The 26,728-nt window shown below is 35.1% G+C and overlaps 1 protein-coding gene across 1 annotated transcript in view; it reads right to left on the reverse strand.

Moving 5' to 3' along the window:
- The window catches only part of LOC118202628 (zinc transporter ZIP1-like), an 86,317-nt gene extending 65,328 nt beyond the window's left edge, over positions 1–20,989 (reverse strand). The window contains exons 1-2 of the mRNA XM_085818672.1: positions 20,840–20,989; positions 17,053–17,136 (exon numbers count right to left, since the gene is read on the reverse strand). The gene's annotated coding sequence lies outside the window, so the exon portion shown is untranslated. The remainder of the gene's footprint in view (positions 1–17,052; positions 17,137–20,839) is intronic.
- Between the last annotated feature and the right edge of the window lie 5,739 nt (positions 20,990–26,728).

A 26,728-nucleotide genomic window follows, 5' to 3' on the forward strand; every position in this document is an offset into this window, starting at 1 on the left:
TGAAATCACATAGAAAAGTAAGGAATACAAAGCAACAAACCCGATGTCAAGACAAAATACCTGCTGTCAGAGACAGAAAAACCGACGCAAAAAATGATTCTCATTGAAAATGGAGCAATATAAGCTCGGAAATGTCGACTTAAAGTGCTGACATGCTAATAAATCGATAAACGCTAAGATAATTAATGAATTATTATTATATTTTTATAGGAACTTATTTTTTTTCCTATTAAATACAGAATCCATTTCTGTCATTCCTTTTAAAAACATAATTTATGGTAAATTTTATTATGTCTACGGCTAAGAGAATATTTGGAAAACGTACAACATGCAGACAGAAAACTGCCATGCAGACAGATCGTTCACCTCTTGCTAAAGTCTATAAGTGACTGTTGACTTTGAACAAAGCTCAAATCGCAAAATTTTACGAGTGTTAGAGAAAAAAAACTCAATTAGGATGTTGGGGAATTAATTTTAGAATTTAATAGTTTACGGAGGATGACGTGTTTTACGATGCTCTTGAGAAACACTGTAAAAATATTGAATCAGCACTTCTATCTAAATGCAATATGAATCAACAGGTTCGCGAGGAGGCCAGGCAGGCTTTGGGTGAATTGAAATCTTCTATTTATAAGAATTTTGAACGTATCAAAGCTGTTAAATTTATGGATGCATGTAAGGAAAGTTTGAAAGACGCCTTTTCAAGACCTAGTTATGCTAGTGTGGTGGCGCCATCTGATGTTACAAGGATTAATGAAAAATCCTTGATTTCCTCGGATTGTTGTTTAATTGTAGACTCTGAAAACTGCTCTTCTGACGATGTTAAGAAAGTTATTAAACTAAAAATTAATCCATTAGAAGCTAAGTTAGGTGTATATACTTTGAAAAATATTGGAAAAGATAAAGTCTTGGTTAAGTGTTTGACAGAAAATGATCGGAATCGACTTCAAGCCGAGATTAATGAAAAGTCTCCGGAATTAAACACGTCCTTACCAAAAAAGAGGAATCCTGTTTTACTTGTAAAAAATGTGCCAAATGAAATACCTAATGAAGATCTTCTGAAAGTGATTTTTGAACAAAATCCCGAAGTTGTTGAATCTGATGAAAACAGAAGTATCTGTAGAGTTCGTTTTACTTTAAAAACCTTCCAGTTCACGAGGCACGTTGTGATTGAAACGCACCCCATGGTTCGTAAACGTATTCTGAATCAAGCCAGGTTGAAAATTAATTGGAGTATATGTGAAACTGACGATTTTATTATCATCAATAGATGTTTTAAGTGTCTTGGGTACAACCATCGTGCTGATGAATGTCGTGAGCGAACAGCCTGTTTTAACTGTTCTGGAGAACATAAGGCAAGGGATTGTTCGAATAGGAATGCTGTAGCTTGTATAAATTGCATCCGCTTCAATCATAAAACAAATAACAGCTATAAAAAAGTGAATGTTAATCACAAACCTTTTTCAGAATGCTGTCCTACTCATGAATTTATGAGAAAGAACATTCAATCTCGAATTGATTATGGCTAGACGCATTCTAAAGTGTGTGCAGTTAAATCTTCATAAATCCAAATCTGCGACACAACAGCTAATTTTAAATATGGAAGCTGATGATATTGACTGTGCTTTGGTTCAGGAACCTCATTATTACAAGAATTTTCTTCCAGGATATCCTGGCACTTATAGACTTTATTGTGATCCTAACTCTGATAATGTAAAGGCGGCAATCATTATTCGATCACGTGATCTATCAACATTTCTTGATTATAAAAATACGGATTATAATATGGTTACCTTGGATATTACTGTTGGCTCAACTGTGCTCACTCTTTTTTCATACTATTTTGAACCCTCAAGAAACATTGACTTAGATCTTCATAAAATTAGTCAAGTCTTTATGTCCAAAATCTTAATCGAGTGGTTTGGTGTATGGACTCTAATAGCAAATCTGAATTATGGTTTAGTCCCTATTCTGACTCTCGTGGAGATAAACTGAGTGAATTTATATCTGCCAACAACCTATTTGTTATTAATGAAGATTATGGACCTACGTTTCAGGCAACTCAGGGTTCTAGTTATATAGATGTTACTGTTATTGGTTCAGATCTTCTCCAGGATATTTCGAGTTGGCGACTGTCTGAAAAAGAATCCCTTTCTGATCATATGATGATTGAATTTGAATTTTGTCTTTCTACGTTCTTACGAGACACCTCAAATGTTCCTTTTAAAATCTTCAATACAGGGAAAGCAAATTGGGATCGTTTTCGAAAATTTTGTTCTTCTCGCATCACCCGTTTCATTGATATTCTTAACGACTGTACTGACGGTTCTCGACTAAATACTCTTGTTGAGAATTTTAGTTCTGTTCTTCTCCGGGCATCTCAAATTTCCATATCTGTTAGGAATCATGGTAAGCACAATGTTCCTTGGTGGTCTGCCGAAATTTTTTGTATGAGAAAAAGGCTTAATGCCTCTAGGCGTAGATTTCAGCGTTGTAAAAATCCGCCTCTTAGAGAACTTTATAAAAGTAAATATCTTGAATATAGAAAAGTTTACAATCTAAAGCTTGCCGATGCTAAATCTCAGTCTTGGAAAACATTTCTTTCGACCATTGATGTTCACAATGTATGGAAAAAGATTTACACGTATGGAGTTAAAAGAGATTTCATGAAAAAAATTGAAATAACTGGTATTTGTCTTTCCACTGGAGAGACAACCAACTCTTTAGAAGAGACAATTACTGCTGTGCTTCAGAAATCTTTCCCCTCGGATCTAGAGGAAAATGATGATGATTTGCATAAGGAATACCGTCAAGCTGCGCGTACTGCTTATTCTTCTTTTGTAGATCCTATGTTTTCTTGTGATGAAGTTAATGCAGTTATTTCTATGCTGGAACCAAATAAATCACCTGGTCCTGACTCTATTTCGAATGAGATTATTAAACAGTTTCATTTAATGTTTCCTCAATTTCTCCATAAACTTTTTAATGTTTGCTTAAATTGTGGCATTTTCCCTCGTGTTTGGAAACATGCTCAAGTAATTCTTATTCCTAAAGGAAATGAGTCTAGGATTCCTTGCCTAGATAACCTTAGGTGTATAAGCTTACTTCCTGTTTTGGGTAAGTGCTTGGAAAAACTTTTTATTAACAGAATTTGTTGGTATCTCCGCGATAGAGACCTTCTTTCTGGTAATCAGTATGGTTTTACACCTCAAAAAAGTTCTGAAGACGCTCTTTTACGCTTGAATGAAATTGTTCAGAGAGGAAAAAAGAAAAACTTGCACACTATTTTGGTCTTTTTGGATATTAAGGGCGCCTTCGACTATGCGTGGTGGCCTTGTATTCTCAATCTTCTCAAAAAAGTGGAACTTTCAATGAATATTTTTTTACTTGCTGCTGATTTTTTAAATGATCGGGCGGCCAAATTGCAATTGGGCTCGGCTTCTGCAATTCGTCACCTTGAAAGGGGTTGCCCTCAAGGTTTTGTTTCAGGACCTACGTTTTGAAATATTATTATTAATGATCTCCTATTAAAACTGGAAAATCTTGCTTGTTGTGATACTATAGCCTTTGCGGATGATGTTTTGTTTTGCTTCCAGAGTAGGGACCTTTCTGCTACTTTTTTACAGGCACAAGAGACTTTAAATTTCGCCTCCAACTGGTCAAAAGGTTTTAAATTAGATTTTAATCCTGATAAAACCAGGGTTATGATTATTGAAAAGCGAAACATCTGTTATGATGCATTTCAGTTATCTCTCGATGGCACCCCTTTGACTGTGGTAAAGCAAATGAAATATCTTGGGGTTTTTCTTGACTGTAAATTTTCTTGGAAACAACACTTAACTTATGTATCAGAGAAATGTGATAAATTACAGCGTGGATTAAGTCGTATTGCACGCAACACATACGGTATTAATTGCAACGTTCATTCGCTCATCTATAAACAAGGAATTGCCCCCTTCATTATGTATGGCTCTAGAGTCTGGGGTATATCGCTCAAGAAGAAGATAAATTATAGATATTTACGACGTGTTCAAAGGCGGATACTTCTGCGGGTCATATGTGGATATCGTACCGTAAGCTATGAGTCTGTTTATGCAATTTCTGGCTTTCCTCCGATTGACATTGCCATTCTTCATTCTATTGCTTATAAGGATAATATTTCTGCTTCTACTGTCTCTCAGTATGATTGTATATTACCTCTATCTGCCGTCATCCTTCAGAAAGAAATACTGTTAATTTTATTCAGTTTAGCAATAAAATCGTAGATGATTCGCCTGTAACTTGCTATACTGATGGCAGCAAAATTGATGGCAAGGTTGGTCTCGCATTTGTTGTCTTCAAAAATGGTCTTGAATTTGAGCACTTTCAATTTAGAATCAGAGATGAATGTACTGTTTTCATAGCTGAACTTTTGTGCTTAAACTTCGCCGTCAAATGGGTCTCTAAACAAAACAGTGCTGTTTCAGACTATCTCATTTGTACTGATTCCCTTTCATCCTTGGAGATCTTAAAATGTATTTCTTCTTCTAATAATATCATTATCGAGATTCAAAAAGAACTGAAAAATCTAAAGGATAAAAATATTTCGGTTTCATTTTCATTTGTTCGTGGTCATACAGGTGTTGTTGGGAACGAACGAGCCGATTTCCTTGCTAAGACTGCGACTAAGCGGGAAATTGACACTTTTGACAATATCCCCAATTCCTTCTATAAGAAGGTCATGTGTGAAAGCATTGTGGAGTCGTGGAATCACGAATTCATTAATTCAAATAAAGGGAGTTTAACTAGAAGATTTTCCCCTTCTATTAAAATGAGACTGTCGTGTCATCATTTCTTCACAAATTATAAACTAACCCAGTTTCTTACTGGACATGGGAATTTTAAAAGTTATTTGAACAGATTTAAGTTGAGTCCTGAGTCTGCCTGTGACTGTGTCCTCGGCGGCGAGGAGAATGTAGAACATGTGCTTCTTTTATGTCCTAAATATGAGAGCGAAAGAAAAGTCTTGAAACTGGGACTGAAAAATTTTAATATTAACTGGCCTCCAGAGTTTTACCAATTTATTTCTGAGAGAAGTGCTTTTAACACTTTTTGTCAATTCATTGTAAAACTGTGTAATCATCCTTAATTTTATTTCAATTTTCTCTTCTGTTTAGTTTGTATTGTGTTTCTTACTAACTTCTGTAAGCCCCATGTGATACTATGTGGTACACGGGGAACTTGTTGTGTTTCTTTTAATTAAAAAAAAAAAAAAAAAAAAAGTACTTTGCTTCTTTTGCGTACCACCTATTTTTCTCTTGCGTACCACCGGTTGAGAACCTATGGCCTAGACAAAAGTGTTGGCTGCAAGTCTGTTTTCACAGTTTTGCCCATATATAATGTAATTAAAAGCTTGTTTTATTTAGAAGGTCCTTCGCTAAGGCATTTCTTCTCTTAGGTAGTTAGACCTCATGAGCCTTGCCGTATTCGAATAATCTAAATAAAATATATTTTATAGACAAATTAATGAGTATCAAAAGAATTCTCACGAATGTGAATGATAAAAACCAAGCAACGGTTTGAATTGTACAAAAGTTAGAACTGAAACCATGCATTGTATTATCAGTGAAGGGTATGTAGTTTTCGTCTCGAAGCCCAGATTCTTGTTTGAGAAGGGAACAAAACAAGCAAGTCTGAAAGAATTGTTTATAATGGCTGAGTGCATTGTATAGTTTTTAATATCACGAAATAAAATTCTCGCGAATTCTGCGTCCATGCTTGCCGTTCCTTATACTTCATCAACTGATATGCGACAACCTTTTCCAGTGGAAACGTTAATTTCTGCAACAGCAGTTCTAGCTCATTGTGCAGGTTTTGTTCCTGTCATTGGCATCAATGAACCCATTTCTTCAGTTATATTGAAACTGTAATCGATTACTTTTAAAATATCGCTAGTTATGATGTGTCACTGACGTCACAGCTCTCATCAAGTGCCGAGGAACACCATTCAAATTTCTCAGTGAGTTCACCTAAAGTTGCAATAATGTTTTTGGACATGTCTGCAATCCTCCTTGCAAATGTGAATCTTGAGAAAATAACTTCGGAACAATGTCTTTTTTTATCAGTAAAAGCGATTTCTACAACAGCAGTTAACTGTTCCTTAATTAACTCTCCGTCAACAAATGGTTTCATTTTTTTTGGCTAAAAATTTATTAAAAGTGTAATTAGCTTTCACCGACAAATATGATAAAAATATTTGAGCTTTAAATACAGTTTGTTGTTATTTTAAGCTTTTCTCCAATTCATATTTCCGTATTTGGCCTTAGTGTTTCTATGATTTATGTCAAGTTTCGTTTTAGAATTCTGTTTAATATTATATTCTTTTAACACGAATATTAAATTCCAGCATAAAAGGAAAACAGATTTGTCTTTCAACAAGCGTGAAAAATAATCAGATTTCCATTTTTCATTGAAACTTCTATTTTCATCCTTAACTTTCGTTCATTTACTTATTCCTTTCGTTCATTTACTTGTTTCAAGGACATTTTTTGAAACTGTAAAAATAAAAATAAAACAAGTGTTCTTTATTTGTGCAACGAGTTATTTGTAGATAAACTGATGTTAAAAGATAGCTTAGAATTGTTGCGTAGATAGAATGATGGACTTGTAGACAAACGTGCCGAGTTAACACATAATTTATGCCTGTATGTATTCCTGAACATTCTTGATACATATCTTCAGTTACACATCACTAATTTCTTAGGACATCTATTATTGACTTATTGACATACTAGACTGACATATTATTGACAGTACTAGGGGTGCTGCAATAGCCGCATAATTTTGAATACACATATTGCATCTTAAACAATAAATGAAGAAGCAAAGCGATTAATTACGTGCTTGCGAAGCTACAGCAGGAGAGAAAAGATAACTGCGAATTGGGCAGGTAGGGTATTTATAAACTCGGTTCCTTTGCTTCAATTTTGAATGGTGATTGGACAAGAGCGTTACAGCCTGGCGGATCATTGCAGATGAAATAATTACGTAAACGACGCAGTACAGATTCTTTAAAAGGAACGTAGCTAAATTAAAGTTAACAAAAAGGCTATTAAGTTAATAATTTTTTAGTAATTTCCTTCATATTTTATATCTTACACACTTATATAGATCGCGAAGAAATTAATTTCGATCAAAGCAATTAGTTTTTTAATTTGAAAATATTGTCTATTTTTTAATTACAGAGACGCACTAACAAGTTACAAAAATAGTCGATACAAAATACACACAAATGTTCTATGAGTAGTGAAAAAACTTTTAATTAACCTTGAAAAACTATCGCGAAACAAGCAGTCCGTATAATTGCGAACCACTGTCAGTATAAATGCATGCACCCAAGTGCTCAACTCTTTGGCTCTTCAGATAAAATAGGCAAATACAAGCAACTTAATATGACTTTGTTACACACGGATAGGAAAGAGAACAGTTCTATTCTTATGAACAGACACAGAACAGTCACACACTTCTTATGAAAAGTAGTTATTAGTATTTCTTAGTTATAACGATGATAAATTAGTTATTATGATATGTAGTATTATGATAGAAGAATTGTGATAAGTAGTATTATGATAAGTAGCATTATGAATTATGATAGTTATTATGATAAGTCGTTATTAGTATTTCTTATTCCCTCCTAGCTGGCATCTGGCGATATCTGTGTACGATATGCGATCACTGCCTGCCTTATAGCGGGTGCTTCAAATTCAGTTCTAGCAAGACGTCTGTGTAATTTGCGAGAATTCACGGGAAATAAAATGGCCGATCACAGATAAAGATGATTAGCTTTTATGCTGAAGCCTCACATCTCTTTAGATTTTGACAAAATTCGATATTTAAAACACACTCCCGTGTCTCCTTTAAACGCGCTTATCCTAACACTAAGAAGCGGACTTTGTCGAGCATCAGTTTTAACCGGCTGCACAAAAACATAGCCGGGCATCAAGCTGGCTTCGTATTGCTCGGGTAACCTGCGAAGGGTACCCCTAGCTTTTTTATGAAAATTTACAGAATATATTTAGAAGCTATATTGAAGAGACTATATTCTAATAATAATTCTTTTTATTGTCAGTTTTGTGCTGAAACATGTCAGTATATAAGGATTGTGAGTAAGATTCGTGTGACATATGATGTATTATATCAAGTGCTTATTTCGAGCCTATGGTATGATTTAATGGTAGTTTCTTCAAGAGTACCTGAACTAAGATAATTATACCTCATGTAGCTTACCTTAATAATTCTTATCATGTTTTATTTCTCTGGATGAATAGTGTAAACCTCAAATCGTGGAGACCTTTCTATACTTGGAATCATGAAACTGAAGGGATGCGACGGTGAAGTCGTGTCAAATAGTTAAATAGGCCTCACTGTATCACAATCCGTGCACTGAAAATTATAGAAAGAATTAAAATCACTGCAAAAAGGCGAATTAAAGGCATCTCAGCGCGGGCGTTTGTATTCGAAACTTCATCTCGTCAAAAGTGCATACCATGATGTACGCGTTTTAATATAATTCTAAATCTTAAGATAATAAATAAAATTTTTTAAAATTAGTTTTTAATTTTTCTTAATTAGTTCGGGGCTCCTTTTAGTTGTTCACTTGTGGCAAACTTTTGAACGAAAATCGAAGATAATCGCTCCAACTTTAGTGAAATTTATTTCTTTTCTCTGCAGTTTGTTTTGCGTGAGTTGAACATTTATACATGTTTTTTTTTTATTTTATTAATTATGTCGCCATATCTGCTTACACATTTAATAAAATTATACATAAAAGCAGTTTTATATCAGTTACTGTACATTATTTTTCCAAGGGGTAAAATATTTATGGTTTTGAAGCATTTATTCAACAAATGCAGTTTTAAAATGACCGGAAGAAAATAAAAATTTTTTTTGTACACATAATGCTAAGTTTCACTGTATCTGAAAAACAGTATTAGTTGCGAAACATTTAGTAAAATTTAAGGAAATTTAAGGCATATATAACGTACAGTGTATAAGCAATATAAATAACATGTATATACAGTATAAATAATATAATTTAAGAAAAATGTATTTATAAAATAAACTGGCCATTAATAAAGTAGGAATTTCAGAGACATTTAATTTCATAAAACATAGGTAGAATACTTAATGAAAACTGCAGGTATGTTTTTATAAAAGTGGATGAAATAGAAGCCGCAGTCTAAAAAATGGTAGGTGTCTCTTATCGATTTTGATTTTCTTTAAGGTAAATCATATAAGGATTACACATTTTTAACATTTGCTTAGTTATTTGATAATTCAGTGAAAAATATTATGGATTTTTTAAATAAAAATTTATAATTTGGAATTACTTTAAAATATTTTTATTTTTCATCGCAGTAACCGCTTTATATAAAAACATCAAATTCACATATTTTTAGAAAAAAAAATTTACTTAATGAAAGACTTTTTTTCTTATTTTACCTTATTGCATTTAATAAACGGTAGGAAATTTCAATACATGCATGAAAAAAAAAAAATGTGTGCATGGTGTTTTTTAATACTGCATAGGTATAAATATTATCTCATACATCTATGTATTATTTTGCCGATTTGTAATTGAAAACGCCGGTATGCAAAATCATTCTTTTAAAACAACGATTCGTAATGTGAATATACTCGTATTATCTGAATATAATTATAGAAGAAGTATGGTACTATATGTATGTATACCTTTAAGAATATATGTAGATTTCACAGGAAAAAAAATGTGCGTATAAATGTAGCAATGGGTTTAAGCAAATCTTTGCTGAAATTGCGGATTATAGTAAAAATATAGATTTATGAAATTAGTAACACAACAACCTTGAATTTGACGAAGATTTATTTTAAGATCTCAATCGATTTCGAGGGCAAGCAGGTACAGACAGGTTCCTCTTCGTCAGGAAATCTTGCAGATTTCTTTGCTCTTGACGAAAAGGGACCTGTACCTGCCTGCCCTCGAAGTAGATTGAGATCTTAAAGTAAATCTACGTCAAAATTAGGGTTGTTGTGTTATTAATTTTACGTTTCACTTGACATGTTTGTTTCTCTTCTGTTTTCATAGGATATTTACTTGAATTTTTTCCAAAATGATACATATATGCGAGGTAAAAAAATGGGTTTTGTTTGCTTAGTTGATTACAGCAAATCACACGAGGGTTATCTGCCTAGTTAAACAAAAGGGAGGGAATCTACATAAATTTCTACCGAAAGGATACGTTATTATGTACAAGCGAAGTAAAAATTTGGGAAGACTTACGTACCGGGTGGCCATACTTAAACTGACAGTGCTCACAGTGTTCTGTAGCGCGATCTATTTGCGAGAATGACGCCACATTTTGTAGGAAGATTAAACAAGACGGAGACGAAGGATTCCGCGAAAAAAAAATTAGTTCCAAAAGTCACCGCTAGGGGAATACTTGGCGCTATGTAATAGAAAATAGAGTGTTACCAAATGCAAATTAATGCGGAATAAAATTTATCGTAGGTTCATTCTTCTATGAGAACATTACCCCAACAGGACCGGAAACCTGTTCTGTTACCGGAGAGAAATATCGCCACATGTTGAACAGCTTTGTCATTCCGGCATTTCAGCAAAGACAATGCCTGGGGGAAATCGTTTTCATGCAAGATGGAGCCCGTCCACACGTTGCTGTACGGGTGCAACAGATGCTACGACAGAAATTCACAACAGATAGCGTTATTAGCCGCTACTTTTTAAATGCATGGCCACCTCGGTCGCCTGAACTTACCCCATGCGACTTCTGGTTATGGGTTACCTTAAGTACAATGTCTATCAAGGAATGGTCCAGGACCTGGCTACGTTGAAGGATAACATATCACGGACTGTACAGGAGATTCCTGCAGACATGTTACTTTCTGCTGTTGTGCATACTGTGCACAGAATGCAATATGTGGTCCACAACAACGGCAGCCACATTGAACCTCATTTGAATGCAAAGTAAAAGGTAATTTCCGTATTGATTTGCATTTGTTAACACTATTTTCTATTACACAGCGCCAAATATTCCCCTAGCGGTGACTTTTGGAACTAATTTGTTTTTTCGCGGAATCCTTCGTCCCGCGTCTTGTTTAATCTTCCTACAAAATGTGGCGTCATTCTCGCAAATAGATCGCGCTACAGAACACTGTGAGCACTGTCAGTTTAATTATGGCCACCGGTTATATGTGATAAATATACCCACAGTTTAACCAAAATATACCAAAATCCTTAAAATTTTCGTATAATACACGCAAAAGCTACGAATAAAGCGCGATTATTCGCATGAAATATACCTAAATTTTATGTATATTCCAATTTAAAAAAATAACTTTTCTCGTGTAGCATAATTTCTCACCCTTCTATGACTGTTTACGTACCTCGTATTAGAATGGCGCCGACATGGATGACGCAGTTTCGACTTTGATTATACTTAATAAATTCAGCCACTCTCGGTCTATTTCAACCAAACTGAATACATTTAATAATATAACATTCACACGTAAACATTTAGTAATAATTCAGAAGTACAGATAAGCATAAAATAAGAATTACAACCGTTACAGGCCAGCTACGCTTTTAGAATCGTTCGAATCCTACGAACGACAAATCTCAAAAGCATGTTGCCAACGCAGGGCAACGAGAAGGTAGAAATTAATTCGATAGGCGTGGCAGTGAACAATGACTTTGTTTTTTAAAATGTGTTGAACTTTTTGGAGCCACAGCTCCTGATAACTTTTAGGCGAGCTTACTACAATTACTAACTTAAAAAAATATATAAATATCTACTTTATTTTCATGACGCATTTTACGATAGTTTTACGTTGAAGTTTTACATTTTTTTGTACGAAGGCCATTCATAAATTGCACGTATTTTTCCGCTCATTGTATATTTTTTGCGTCCAATACATACGTGCAATTATTCGTAAAATGCATGTATTTCTCACATCCCTACCTGGGTAGGGTTGTGAACGTCAACGAAACATTCTATCACGGTATTAAAACTGTTTATAAACGCTGTAAATATTTTGCCGACTTTCAGAACGCAGCGTCTAACGTATATTGCAGTTTATGGGATCTTGATTATGCCGATCAATTGCCAGTATAAATTCGATTGTCAAACTCTTGATCATCAACTTCCCCTCTTTAAAATTTTATGGACCCTCAGGAGGTCAGAATCAACCCGTTGGGAACTCAGGTTTAAATTGTAATCTAATCCATTCTTACTATGTTCTGCTTAAATTTGCTTCAGTTCTTTTTTTCATGTGAAATTATTTTCCACGCATAATATGACCCATTCATGTTTATTTTCAAACTTGGAGCCAAATTCTGGTTAACTCGAGGCATCATCTCGGCGTAAAAACATTTGAATTCCATCTTTGAAAATTTACAGAACCTAAAAGCAACCTCCACCATTCACAGCCACATTTATTCCCATTTAGCCTTCTTGGACAAGTTTGTTTACTATTTAGATAGTACAATTTGCCAAAAATATCTGAAGAGCAGAAAATTACGCATAGACTTTCAGTATATGCTAGTTTACAATTGCGAGATTACTCAAATATTAGAAGCTGTTTGTATTGAAATGGAATTTTAAACACAGATAATATAATACATGCAAAGATCTTTTCAACCAACGCAATCAGTGAAGAGGTTAAAGTGTAAGAGTGTGTATTCAAGGTTATTTGCGGTAGGTCTCAAGATTCGAAAGGGGCATTTAGATCAAATAGGGTATGGATAACGATAAGTGATGACGTGCTAATTGTAAGTATAGTTCGTGAAAAAAAGTAAAAGGAACTCATGTGATTCATAGAACGCAGCTAATTTACATAAATTTTCTCTCTGTTTACATTTTCTATAATGATAAAACTGCTTATTCCTCTATTAACATTATATAACGGATACAGCGGCATCTTCTTTTACAGAATTTTAAATAATGCAGCACTGATCCATATAACATTTTTATATTATGTCCCTCGTAAACGAACCTTATGTGCCAGGAACCATCTCGGAGAAGTTAGAAATAAAAATTGAACAAAAAAAGGAACAAGGCTTTTGGATCGAGAATGTTTGGCGATCGGGATAACATTCCAATTAAGAAGTCTTACTCCTCTTTTCCGACTCATAATTTTAATTTCCTAAAATTTGAATAGGACCTCTGTTCCGACTTCTAATAATACTAATTCAAAATTTTTTAAACAAATAAAATTGCATTTACTCACTTTTCTGTTATATTCCAGTTGATTAGTGGAGCCTTTAGTCTATCTTTCCGAAGAAATTGATAAAATTCTTTCACCCCTCAAAAAGCTCTAAGCTAGACACTACCCAGAAAAGAGGATTTTATTAATCGAAGTTTATATTTTACATTGCTGACCAGGTATAGAATAGCAGTGTCCAATCTGCCCTAAAATTTTCAAATAAATCTCACTAGCATAAAGGCGAGAGAGACTTTTCTGTGCTTCCGTATTTGCGTGCTTCCATAAGCGTCCTTTAGGCGATCTGGGCTGGAGAAATTTTTTAAAGAGGCAGAAGACGGCTCATTGAGCATTTTGATTTGAGTAAAATAACCGAAGTTTCGTAGGTTTCTCGATACGGACAAATATTAACATCGATGTCTGATGTAGTCTAGTCGTGACGGTCTTTAGTCTTCTGTTTAAAGAATTTTTTATCTATTATAGTTATGCCAGAAAGATATTCTTATTCGGAAACTACTTTTCAAACGGTACCTAATCGACGGCACTACGTCGAAAGAATTCTGTATGAACGCTATAGTACCGAGTGCTTCTAGTCCTAAAGCTTGTTTCCGCCGGCTCCTACGAGTTTCCTACGCGTCAGTTTATATCGTGAGCCGTCAGGCATTACATTTTAAGTTCAACTCAGACTTTAAAATTAAATATCTCCATCAACGTTTTCTTGCGGGAATTGATTTTTCTTTTAGAGTAAATAAAAACTTTTACTAAACATAATTATATAACCTGGGGAATTTTATAAAATGTTATACTTCGAAATCAGTGCAAAACTGATCTTGTAAATTAAAAAAATGCCATAACCTAGATATGTTTCTTGTCTAGAAAAAATGCCATAACATGAATATATTCCTATCTAGAACACTTTTGTACTTGGAAGTATTTATTTACAACCAGCGGCTTTTAAAATAAAGGCCGCGTAAGAACATTTATTGATACATTTTTGGGAACTTGTTTGTATATCACATTAGTACTAGATTATTCAGTAATGCTTGAAGAGAAACACTGCAGAATTTAAAGTGATCTACGCTTTATTAGGCTTACAGTGGCTGTTTATATAATGAATGTATTTGTACTGCACAATTTTTGTCTTTTTCTATAAGCTATAGACGGCGAACTTAAAGCAAAAAATCTAGACATGAGATGTAAAAAAAAAATTGCTTGTATACTAACGATTACAGGCGCTATTTTATGGCGTCAATAAATTACTAACATTACTTTAAAAACTTGTACATACATACAGTTTCGTCCTGCATGAAGAAACTAGTCAACAAATGCAACTTGGCCTTAGTTCAGTTGACAGACTGCTGATGATTCATGTTTAATATCCTTTGGATCTTTGTTTATATCTTAACTGAAGCGTGTTCTTCGCGCTGCATAGATAAGCAGCAACAAGTTCATTAACGTTGATCTTGCGCAAAATATATTTAAACAACAAGATGATTTTTTAAAATGTTAAAAATTTTAATTTATTTTTTATTTCAGTAAATATTATTGTTACTTAATAAGATCAGTGAAATAAAAATCAGTAGCATCAGAATCAATCAACACGGAATTCCTGGTTTGGTGGAGTGATGAACATGATCATTACAAGGACACCTCGTGTCCTTCAGAAAAAGACGTTATAATGAAAAAAAAAAAACTCCATATATCTTCATTAATTATGAGAAAATAAGATTTTTAAGGAAGAAATTCTATACGTAGCACATGGTAACAAGCTGTTAATCACTTTGTTACCAAAAATGCTAGTAATAGTAAAATAATATATATTCAAGATAATATAAAAATTTTAAGGTAATATGTTTTAATAGATATTTCTGAAATAAAATTTCGAGTTTTTAATGTAAATTAATCAAAAAATATTACTGTCATTTACTATTAACGTAACTAATATTTATCTTCTACAAAATAATAAAAATTCCCTGTTTACTTATTTTTCCTTTAATATTTTTAAAACATAATTTCTCATCTCCTTAAAGATCCTGAATTTTCTGATCTTTCAAAATACATTTTAAAGTGTCAAGAAGAGTGGCGACAGTTATATTAGATAATGGCGCTGAATGAACATCTTTTTCATTCCATAATGACGCAGTTATTTCTACTCGTAACAGCGAAACGAATGCCATTTTAAGACAGATTTTCCACATATTCTAGGTCAGAGATCCGTTTTTCTTTAAAATTTATTTTCTTAGAAACTGCGAATCTTCTTTCTTAGAAACTGCGTATCTTTAGTTTCCTTTGTCCAAATTTTCATCATCGATTTCTTGAACATCTAACATGTCATCAATGTATTCTAATGTTTTCGGTTGCACTTCAAAGCCAGCCTCAGGAAAAGATTTTTCTATAACTACGAGTATATTATTCCATGTCGTTTTGACAATCTGTAATGCTGTTAGAATATTAACTTCGCAAGTTTTATTTTCGTCTACAGTAGAAATGAATTTTATTAGAAGTAATTTCCTTAATTGCGTTAGAAGCTGGAGGCGATTCCTTGATCGAGAGGCTAAAGAACAGAAGTTTGGTAATAAATTTTTATATGGCCTTTAAACCATTGATTTTGGATACAATTATAAATTTACAATGATATTTTTCTGGATTTTATTTTCATTTGTCCGTTTAAGGAACGCAACCATTCCTTAAAAATGCTTGCTGTCATTTACGATTTTGTGTTCTTGTATAGGTAACTGGCAACTTAAAACCAAGCAGGACTTTGGAATTTGATAATCATTATAATGGAAGTTGTCCAATACCAACGTAGGATATTCATATGTGAGATAATTGTTAATCGTTTCCTAGTAGTCTTCTCTTCTTGTGAATATTGTCTACTTAACAGTATATAAGGAATCTTGTGAAACAATAAATTTATTTGTGAGAACGATAGAATTAAAGGGTTCTACGATGTAAATTTAAAAAAAAATTTCTTGCTTCTATTCATTCCAAAGCTTAAAAATGTTTGAAAATATTGAAGCTGTCTGAAATACAAGCATGCGAGACTCGTTGTGTATCGTTTTAATAAATACTAGGATTGAATTATTCTATGATGTTTATTTAAAATAAGCAGTTTTATTATGCGTCTTTTCAGTAAAACCAAACTTAATAGTCAGAAATGTAAATAAAAAAGAATTTAATATTAATTTAAATAATGAACAACTGATTATTCTTATTTTCAATAGAAAATAGTAGTAGTAAATATAAGAATACACTGTGATATCACAAGCTTAGTCCGATACATTTATTGACGACACTTGACATATATGCAGCATAGCAAGTCAGTATTTTACCTGCAGATTGTCCAAAACACGTTTTGAGCAAGAAGTAATATATCAAAATGCGCCCACCAGCGGTCGAGCGGTAAAATCACTGAACACTGGTAGTTCGGTCTGAGGTTCGAATCTCGCGAACGGGCTGGCTACATGGGTGTTTTCATGGTTTTCCCCATGTAACGTGTATACGAGCCAGTTACCCTTAGAAAGTCCTCCACGAAGGCATCCCTTCCCCTTAGGCAGATTGCCCTCGAGGCTTTTCCGTAATTAAATAACCTAACCTATATCAAAATGCACGAGTTCTCAGTTTTAATTCAGAGAAAAACGTACATAAAAGAATAATTGTTGATAGATCTACATAAATGCTTATGAGCTCTGTCCAGATGTTCTGGGAAAAAATTCCTAAAACTTTCAAAGCGCTAATGCAAAGAATTGAAGAAACGAACACTGATTTTTTTCCTAAACTCAAGTATTCTGCTCTTGATAAAACTTGAATAGCACTTACCTTGTGTTGCAATCGCCTACTTCCAAATAATTTCAGCTTTCGATCAATGGTTGTCTTCATTCGCTTTGAAAGGCGCTGTTCAATCTATAAGGTAAATAATATTAATTACACGCAGAAGGCATATATTTCAAAATAAAACTTGAGTTTGTATAAACAAAAATTGTTTAAGAGTATTTCTTTTGTTTCTCCCTTCTTAAATAAATATTAATAATGTTATAAATTTCTTCTGTTACTTTTGATTTTTGATTTAATCCACTTCTTCGAGTGCGCTTTCAGAAAAAAAGAGAATTGTGAGATTATGAAATTAAAGTGTTGGAGAAAAAAGAAAGAAATACGTATTTATAGTCAAAATAAAGATCACAAATGATATCAAAATAATATTTTCTTCTATTAAAACAAAAATTTTAAGATAAAGACGAAGATTAATATAAACACAAAATAAATCAAGCTCGAAAAAATCTGATTTATAGTTTAGCGAAATAGGATCTGTAATTTTGTAACGAAGCGCATTAGGCGTTGTCTAAGAGAAAGACAACGCCTCTCTTTAAGTCTTCGTGGGAGTCGTTCTAATGGAAACTTACTCATATGCATCACCCACGAAAAATAAATGACGCAGAAATCTCAAGTAATTAATTCGTTCATTCGCTACAATCATAGTTAAACACACACAAAAAAATAATTACAGTTACTGGAAGATATACCGGCACATTAGTGAATTCAAATATGAGAGAAATTTCTTAATTTCTGCAAGGCGGCGTTTTTTTAAAGGAAAATATTCAGCTCCACGCTCAAACTGGGAAGGTGCTGAATCTCTGATCCTTAAAGAAAACATTTGTAAAGCATAAAACATAAAAATAACCAAATACCATACAAATGAAAACAGTTATCAGTGCAGGTTCGTAATTTTGGTATTATAGCCTATGATATATTAAATCTAGGGATAATATTTATTTTCGTTTCCTTTAAATCCTTTAATGCGATTTACAGAATAAACGAAAAAGAATATGAATGCATAATTTTCGTTTCATCCGCCATACTTGAAAATATTTCTTGAATTTTGAATATTGAACTTTAATATTAACACATGAAAATATACTTCCGACCTCACTAGAAGCTAATTAAACTTTCAATTTATTAAAAACAGTTATCTACCAGGAAGTGTCAAAATTTGATCTTAATCGTGTTCCCTCTATCTTAAGGTGTCAAAGCAATCTAGAGCTTTAGTCTTTTGCTAAATATGAAGTTAACGACGACAGCTTAAATAGTTGCCCTTTTGGAAAAATGCAGAAAGAACATGGTGGCCATTTACCTACTGAATGTGAAAAGCAAAGAGACATTCATTGGAACATGAAGATGTAGTATTGGTAAGACCTATTTATTTCCGCAGAGATTTAAAAATCTAAAGAACAGAATGTACAGTACGAAGGCTGATAGAAAAGTAGCAGCCTATCAGTGGCTGTTGTTAATTGGAAGGCACTATTTCATGCGTTATCCAGATATTACTGAGTGATGATTATTTGCATGGACTGTATGGAGACAGTATACAAAATAAATGTGTTCTCATTTCTAGCTGTGCTTAGTCTATTAGTAAAAGTTATTAAGGTTAGACTCACGTCGCAGTTGAATTAATTATAATAAGTTACACACTTTCTCCCTTTTTCTGTAGCAGTTTTTTTTAATTAAGAATTTTTTATGTTGAAAATATTTTTTTAAGTTCCTTTCAGTATGAAAATATTATTAGTTCTAATGAGTGAGAGCCCGGAGGAGCTATTAGTTTCGAAACGGCATTTTGCGTCATTTCACTATAAATGTCCGTTTCACTTGTTTGCACTCCGTTTCAAATTGTTGCCACCAAATATTATCGCCCTGTATTATATTTAAAGAAATCGAATATTGAAGAATCTGTATGAATGTACGTATGTTTCTTGCATTGTGATTGATGGTACCTAGAGCCATGAAATTTTGAATAACGTAATTCTGCATCCGAGCATGGTCATTTGGACGCCAGACTTTCGAATTTGTTTTATTACCTATTTCATATTTTGTAAAACTTTAAAGAATTTTTGATTAACAAACTCAACGATTTCAAAGCGAGCAATGGCACCACTGTACGGAAAATAACATTTTTATCTCGAGCGCGAAGATTGTCTATCGGAAATTCTAAAGATATGTTGTTCTTTAATATTTTGTGATATTCGTGTTGAGTTGAACTTTATATGGTTTAAGTGCGAGTAACATAATATTTAATAAATAAAGATAACACGCAAAATATTAAAAAAAGACCGTTTGGGCGTAAAATCTGAATGCTTTCGGATTTTATTTTTTTTTTTATAATTTTTGTTACTGTTAGCATTACTGTTAGCATTATTAAAACAAGGTTATCTTACCACATTTAAATTTTTCTTAAAATTATGGACCAGAATTTGTTCTGAAATTTGCTTCTAGTTTATTCTCATAAAACGAATTAGCTTTAAATAAATTAACTATTCTGCACTTTTTATCGTAAAGTGTAACAGGTGCTAATATTAAATGAATGTTGATTTCACTTGAGTAATTTCTTTAGTATTTTCCTTTTAATTCGAAGCGTGTAATAGAAAGGGAAACATCCAATGCATCTTTTAGTTGTGGGGTTAATTATTTGTTGTACTGATTTTAAAAACTAGTAAAAAACGTTAAAATCGCATTATGTAATGTTTTTTAACTTTTCATAATATGTGAATATGGTAAACGATTAAAGGTTTTGCTACATAGGTATTTAATTCAATTGATGATATTGATAGGCATCTCCTTTTCAGATATTAATAAAGAAAGCACTTTAAAAACAGAGGTAGAATCGCTCAGTTTGAAAAAACAGTTTTAAATTCATTGAATGTAATTGAACTCTGAAAGAATACGTACAATGAAAACAAATTTAAAGTTGTTTCGTAATTTTTCGTTTTCAAGAAAAGTTTGTTACAAAGAAGAGTCTTTTTCTGCGTTTAAATCAAACAATAATTCACTTTGTGAGAAATCTTTTAATCTATTTAAAACAATAATAAAAAAATAGCAAACAAATCAGGGTCTAGAAAAATAAAAGTGAAGTTCATATAAATTAAATATATGCATAAATAAAAATGGAATGTATGAGCCAATGACTATTAGCTAACGTATTCTTGTGCTATTCATAATAATAAAAATCATGCAAAATGCCACATAGCTTACTGCTTTTATACGAATAATTAAAGACTTTTTACTAACGTGAAGTGATTAGCACATAATAAGAGTGCAGATGTGTATAAAAGAATTTGTATACAACGTAAAAATCATGAATGAAGAAATCTCAGCTACTACTATAGCATTAATAAATTAACTCTTACTCTTTTTTTAAAATTTGTTCATAATGATGCCCCCCTTTGGCTAGAATACATGCATATGAAACATATTCAATTTATTAAGCCAATTCATACCCTAATATACATATATGTATTTGAGGGCTATAAGATAAAGTGTTCCTACTAATAGAAATAATGACTGAATATTTCTTCATTACTTTAAGAAATTTCGTAGTTGAATTTAGATGTCTAGGATCAATATTTGAGGAATGTAGCCACCTTCTCGAACAGTCTGTGCACAGAAAAACATCAAAATATATAATACTGTACTAAGAAAACATTAAAATTTTAAGCTGTATTATTTTTTTAATTTAAATTTATAATTACGCTCAAAAATCATATTAATATTATGTCAGTCAGTTATATGTACGATATCTATGTAAAAATGTTTGAAAGTGTCACAAGAAAGTACTTACATTTCAGAGACCACCAACGCTTTGATCCCTTTACGTTCTATTGGAATAGAGCAAGCTTTTGCCGGTATAGTCAAACTTGATGAATGCCTTGCAGGCTATTTCGCGCAAATTATCGCAGACCGAAACCGTAGGAACACGTGATAAAGTACTGCAGATAAGCGATGACGAAGCCTTGAAGTTTGATCGTTTCGCGAGCTGTTACAACAAACAAAAACAAAAAGAATAATAATTGCGAAAAGCAATTACAGTCTTTAACCAGTTTTACGTATATATGGCTACTGCTCGCAACTATAACAGTGTGTAAATTGCCATATTTTATCTTTTCAATTTGCATGAATATTATTATGCGACAGGAGCAGTATATATAGTTAAACCTTAAACATGTAAATTTAATGGGAATACAGCTCATTCAGATATATATAAACAAATTGGGTAACATATTTTGGGTATTTTCAAAATACATATTTACTGAAATATATGTGAGGGAGCTTCAGTTTTTCATTTGCCATATTTCATTTCAGCAAAGATTATGCAATTTAAAATGTAATTTTATTTATGTAAAAGCAAAAGAGAAAATATACTGTAAAAAATTAATGAAGTTATCTTTTATTAGTCTGACTCATGAGAGCTTTCTCATTTCATGCGTAATGAAACTTTAAAATGATGTGAACTTTAATATACAATTTTATTTTTACTTTTATGTATTAAAAATTTAAAAAATTATTTCTAAATACAAATTATCTTTATCAAAAAATTAAAAGCTTCATATCAAACATAGTGTATGCATACAGAGATAAGAAAATAGTGTGTTTGCGGCCTCCGCAAGTCACTGCTTCCAAGCTTTTACGACGAATCACACAGCATGGTTTAGACCTCGCAGACGCAATAATTCGTTCCAGTTGACAGTACAAGAGGCATAACTTCATGACCAGTGTCAAGAGATTTTAGCGTTTTGCACTGTCAAAGCCTCTTGATTTCAGGAGAGCCTGACGAACCAATGATGTTGTTTTTCCTCTGATATTGTTTGTTGGTAAGTTGAAATTAATAATTATTAAATAGCTTACCTTGAATTTTCATTGACTTATAGTTACCTGGATATACTTGAATTTGACACAGTAAAAAAACTCAAAGAATTGAATAAGATTTTGACTTTATCAGGTGTTAGAATTGTTTACATGAGTTCATTCTTTCTTAGCATCGAATACTAGTCGTTTGGTTTTATTTAATCTGTTGCTACATGCACACGGCAAAATTAAAAATATATTACGAATTAAACATCTGGCGCGAGGGCAGCGCCATCTATAGAGAAGGATAAAATAAGGCATAAACATTTTTAAAACTGAACATATCTCACCCCCCCGAACTGAACACTCAAGTTCAGGAATGACTACTTAGGAAGAGGATAGCATTTGGAAATTGGACGTTGATAAAGTCCAGTTGACGTTTTTACTTCAACAACTCGAACGACTCCGTATTTTCCAGGAAAAACTTCTGTGATTCTTCCAAGATTTCTCTTGAAAGGAGAAAGAGAATCCTCTTTGAAATAAACCAAGTCATTCACATGAATATTGTTTGCACGCAAAGTCTACTTTTCTTGTAGTTGTAGTTGATTCAGATGTTCCTTCTGCCATCTTGACCAAACCTGATAATGAAGCTGTTGAATCAGATCTTGACTTTAAGCAAAGAGACTTTGTTGGAGCTTTCTCAGGTAGGTAGGTAGGTAGGTGACGGAAGACGGGGACGCCTGGTGGCTACCAGAGATAAACAGGCATGTGTCCCTCGCCTTCCACTATCTAATGGCAACAACTCCCTGTGGCCTCAAGAGTCCACACCGGGAGCTTATTAAGGGTGCAGGAGCTTACATGGCCAAACAGGGGCGACTTATTAACATTGCTTGACTTTACAGGTATGAGACTTGTGGGGCGGATTTCCAGGTGAGGGGCTCAGAGCTAGGTACTAAATGTATGAAAACACAAAAACATGAAAATGTACAGAAAACACACACGCAGAGGGAAAATAAAGGGGGGAGAGGGATACACTTGATTAACACTGAAGACTTATGACAAATAAAACACACTTAAAAAAATAATAACATATACCACATGTCAGATACATATTTGGCCTCATTGATCACATATACTGTACATTGTGGGGTATGGTTACAGACGAGGGGCCATAAGATGGGAATAACATGTGATTGCTGGACATTGATATGGGGGACACGTAGAGGTCCGGCGAATATATATTTGTGGAGCGCATAGGTTGCTGAGTGTATGAGCATGCCGAGCGCGGTGACATGTTAGCAGCACAGGGTGATGTTCATGTTGACTTCTGTTAGTGGCGGACGTTTTGGGATTATGCAGCGTCGCATATATCTTGGCCCATAGCGGCGAGCTGGTCAATGACCTTACAGATTTTATTGATTGCAGGTTTGTTTTTATTAATGAACCGTTGAAAGGCGTCTGTAGGAGGAGTGGGATGCTTAATGTGGTTGTCTGCTGTGAGTGGGCAAGAGTAGATATAGTGTTCTGGTGATCCAAGTTGGCTGCCAACGCAAGCATCTGTAGTGGAGATGTTGTGCCTATAATAATACGCTGGATAGGGGCCATGTCCCGTTATGAACCGGGTGAGTTGGGGTATAGCTATAAAGCGTGATAGAGAGACTTTGGGTAGGAGATTATAGGTCCGCCGTCTGGTGTCACACGCGTTCCATTCCTATTGCAATATTTTGAGTAGGTCTTCTTTGAGAAGCCTCTTTAGATGCGATGGTGGTGCACGGATACGGATTTGCTGAACTTCAGAACTGATGGAGGCTTCTTTGGCTAGGGTGTCTGCTGCCTCGTTTCCAACTAGACCAGCATGCGCTTTGACCCAGGTGAGATGAATGCGTTGCTGGTGGTTTACAGAGGGTAGCTTTTGGATTTCGGAGATAATTGGGGAGGTGTGGCTTAAGTTTTGAATTGCCAGGAATGAAGATTGGCTGTCTGTACAGATGCATGCTTGGTGGTAGCCGTTATTTAGTATGTCATTGGTGGCGTTGAGGATGGCCAAGGTTTCTGCCTGGAACACACTATTGAAGTGCCGCAGTGCTGCCTTCCAACTGGTATGTTCATCATTTTGGTGGTAGCAAATGTAGGCGCTACCAACTCCGTCTTCAATCTTGGATCCATCGGTGTAATAGACGTACGTAGGTTTGGGAATGCTAGAATTGCTAGTGTTGTCTATGGTGATGCGGAAGTTTCTTCCTTGAATGCCTGCGTGTGGGTGTTGGGTGGGGCGAGGGTTTTCATATAAGGTCGGACTGTGGGTTCTATCGTGGAAGGTGGCGTCTTTGCGTAGTTGTAGGACTCTGGTTATTGTAGCTTCTTGCTCGGCTCTAAGATATAGTGGCGGTATGCCTGCAAGGATGATGGCCGCAGAGGTGGCTGTGGTGCGAAAACCTTTGCACATCATTAGTGCGAAAGGTCTTTGGATGGTCTGTAGTTGTTTCCGGCTTTGCATCGGCGTCGCCCATATTGCGGCAACGTATAGGGCTATGGGTTCAATCACTGTCGTGTACAAAACCTTGTTTTAATATATGGGTTTCGTCCCCAATTTATACCTTGAAATTGACGGGCCTTGCGTGCAATGGTTTGTGTCTTAATTTTGAGTTGCTGTAGATGTGGGATCCATGTAAGCCCTTTGTCCCATATTAAGCCTAAATACTTGAGCTCTTTGACGATTTTTAGATTTTTCTGTTGGAGTTTAATACATGGATTTCTGCTTGGGTTGGTGCCTGGCTTGGGAATGATAAGAGCGGTTGATTTGGCAGTGGAGATGGTTAATTTGAGTTCTTGACAGAGGAAGCTGAATTTTTGTAATATTTGAGTGCTTCTGTGTTCCAATTCGTTTCTCGTGAGACCCTGGATTAGGAACGCAACGTCGTCTGCATAGGCAACTAGTTGTGTATGCTGTGGCGAGTTGGTGGAGATGATGCTGTTGAAAGTTAGATTCCAGAGCACTGGGCCGGCGCAAGATCCTTGCGGGCATCCTCTCTCCTGCTGTTTGATGGTTGTCCCGTTGTTGTGTGGGACCAGGAGGAAACGATTCTGGAGGTAACTGTCAAATATGCCATAGATGTTATGGGGGCATCGAGATGAGTGGAGAGCTTGTTTAATGGCCGGCCACCAGAGGGTGTCAAAGGCACTCTGAAGGTCAATTGAGACAAAGGCCGTGTGAAGCTGTTGTTCTTTGTTGTGGTGGATTATCCGTCGAACTTCCTCCAGAGCATGCAGTGTGGAGAGGCCAGAGCGGAAGCCGAACTGCCTGCTGCTTAGGATGCGGTTGTCTTGCAGATGAAAGATGAGTCTTTGTACTATTAGTTTTTCGTAGACTTTCCCTAGAGCCGGCAACATGCAGATCGGTCGGAGAGAGCTTGGGCTTTGGGGATCTTTGTTCTTTTTAGTGAAGAAGACTACATGACCAGTTTTAAAGGCGCTTGGGAAGAGCTCATGTTTCAGTAGGTTGTTGAAGAAGTGAAGAAAGAAGATGGGATGTGATTTGTAGGCGACCTTGAGGATGCTATAGTCTAGGCCGTCAGGGCCTGGTGCTTTCTTCTTGGGCAGGGTACGATAGATTTGTGTGATTTCTTGCCTGGTGAGGGGAATGTCGTCTTGGGTCATCGGTGTTGCGTGGTTGTTTCTAAGAAGCTTTTGTTCCGGTGAATCATCAGCTGGGTTATCGGAGGGAAAGACGGTGCTCAAGATAATTGCAGCAGTGTTTGAGGTAAGGCTGGTGTTCGAGTTGGCAGTTTGTTGCTGCAAGTAGATTTGGTGGGGTCGAAAAACTTTGCTTGTTGAGATTTTGTGGAGAATTCCGAAGGGATCAGAGTTCTCGCTGCAGAATTTTTTCCAGGTGGTAGTTTTTGCAGTCAGTATGCTTCGTTTGTATGTAGCTCTCTCTTTTCTGAACTGTGTTAGGAAGAAGGCGCGTTCCTCTGGGGTGTCTGCTTTGGTAAGGCGGCGTCTTAGTGCCCGGCATTTTTGGCGTTGCTGGCGAAGGTCCTTCGACTACCATGAAAGACCTTGGATTTTCTTGGCTGTGCGGATGGGGAGAGTACTGTCACAGCATTTTTGTAGCTCCTGCGTTAGATGGTTTGTGTACTGGTCGAGGTCTGCGGCGTTGTGGCAGCTCTGCAGTGATGGAAGTTCTCAGGTAAGTAGGTCGTGAAGTTGCCTTTTCAGTGTCTTGATTTTTGCTTTCGGTAGTCTGTAGCGTTTAAGTATTGGGATGGTGCTGGTGCTGATACTGAAGTGGATGTATTTGTGATCCGACAGGCTACAATCGTCACACCTCCCAGTTTTGCAATAAGTGGCTGGCGTTGTTGCTGGTAAGGGTCAGGTCTGGCCATCCTTTGTTGTAGGTGTTGTCAAACGTAGGGGGGCATCTATGGAATTGTGTAGGTGTAGGTTGTTGGCGGCTATGTAGTCTTCTAATTCTTGACCTTTCCTATTGATGTCGGTATAGCCCCAGATTGTGTGATGGGCAACAAAGTCACCGCTGAAGATGGTGGGAGCGGAAGGGCATTTGAGACGAATTCTGTCCATTGCGGCAGTTGCTTCTGTGATGGTGTCCGCGGGGGAGGAGTAGATGGAGCTGAGGATGAAACTCATGTCTGAAGTTTCGAAGAGGATAGCGACACAGTCTCTTTCTGTTGTTACTATTACGGGAGTCCAAATCGGGTTGCATATTATGATGGCTGCTCGTGGGGCTTGGGTATTTTCGTTCACTTGGATTGTTCTCCAGGAAAGCGGGAAGGAAGCTACTTGGCCGTTCTTGCAATAAGGCTCCTGAATGAGAAGGATGTTGGTATCGTTTTGGATGGCATGTGCTGTTGCTTGTATGGTTGCC

Source organism: Stegodyphus dumicola, chromosome 6 (genome assembly GCF_044657685.1).
Source record: "Stegodyphus dumicola isolate Sdum_Otavi_A_Nest chromosome 6, ASM4465768v1".
Lineage (NCBI taxonomy): Eukaryota > Metazoa > Arthropoda > Arachnida > Araneae > Eresidae > Stegodyphus > Stegodyphus dumicola.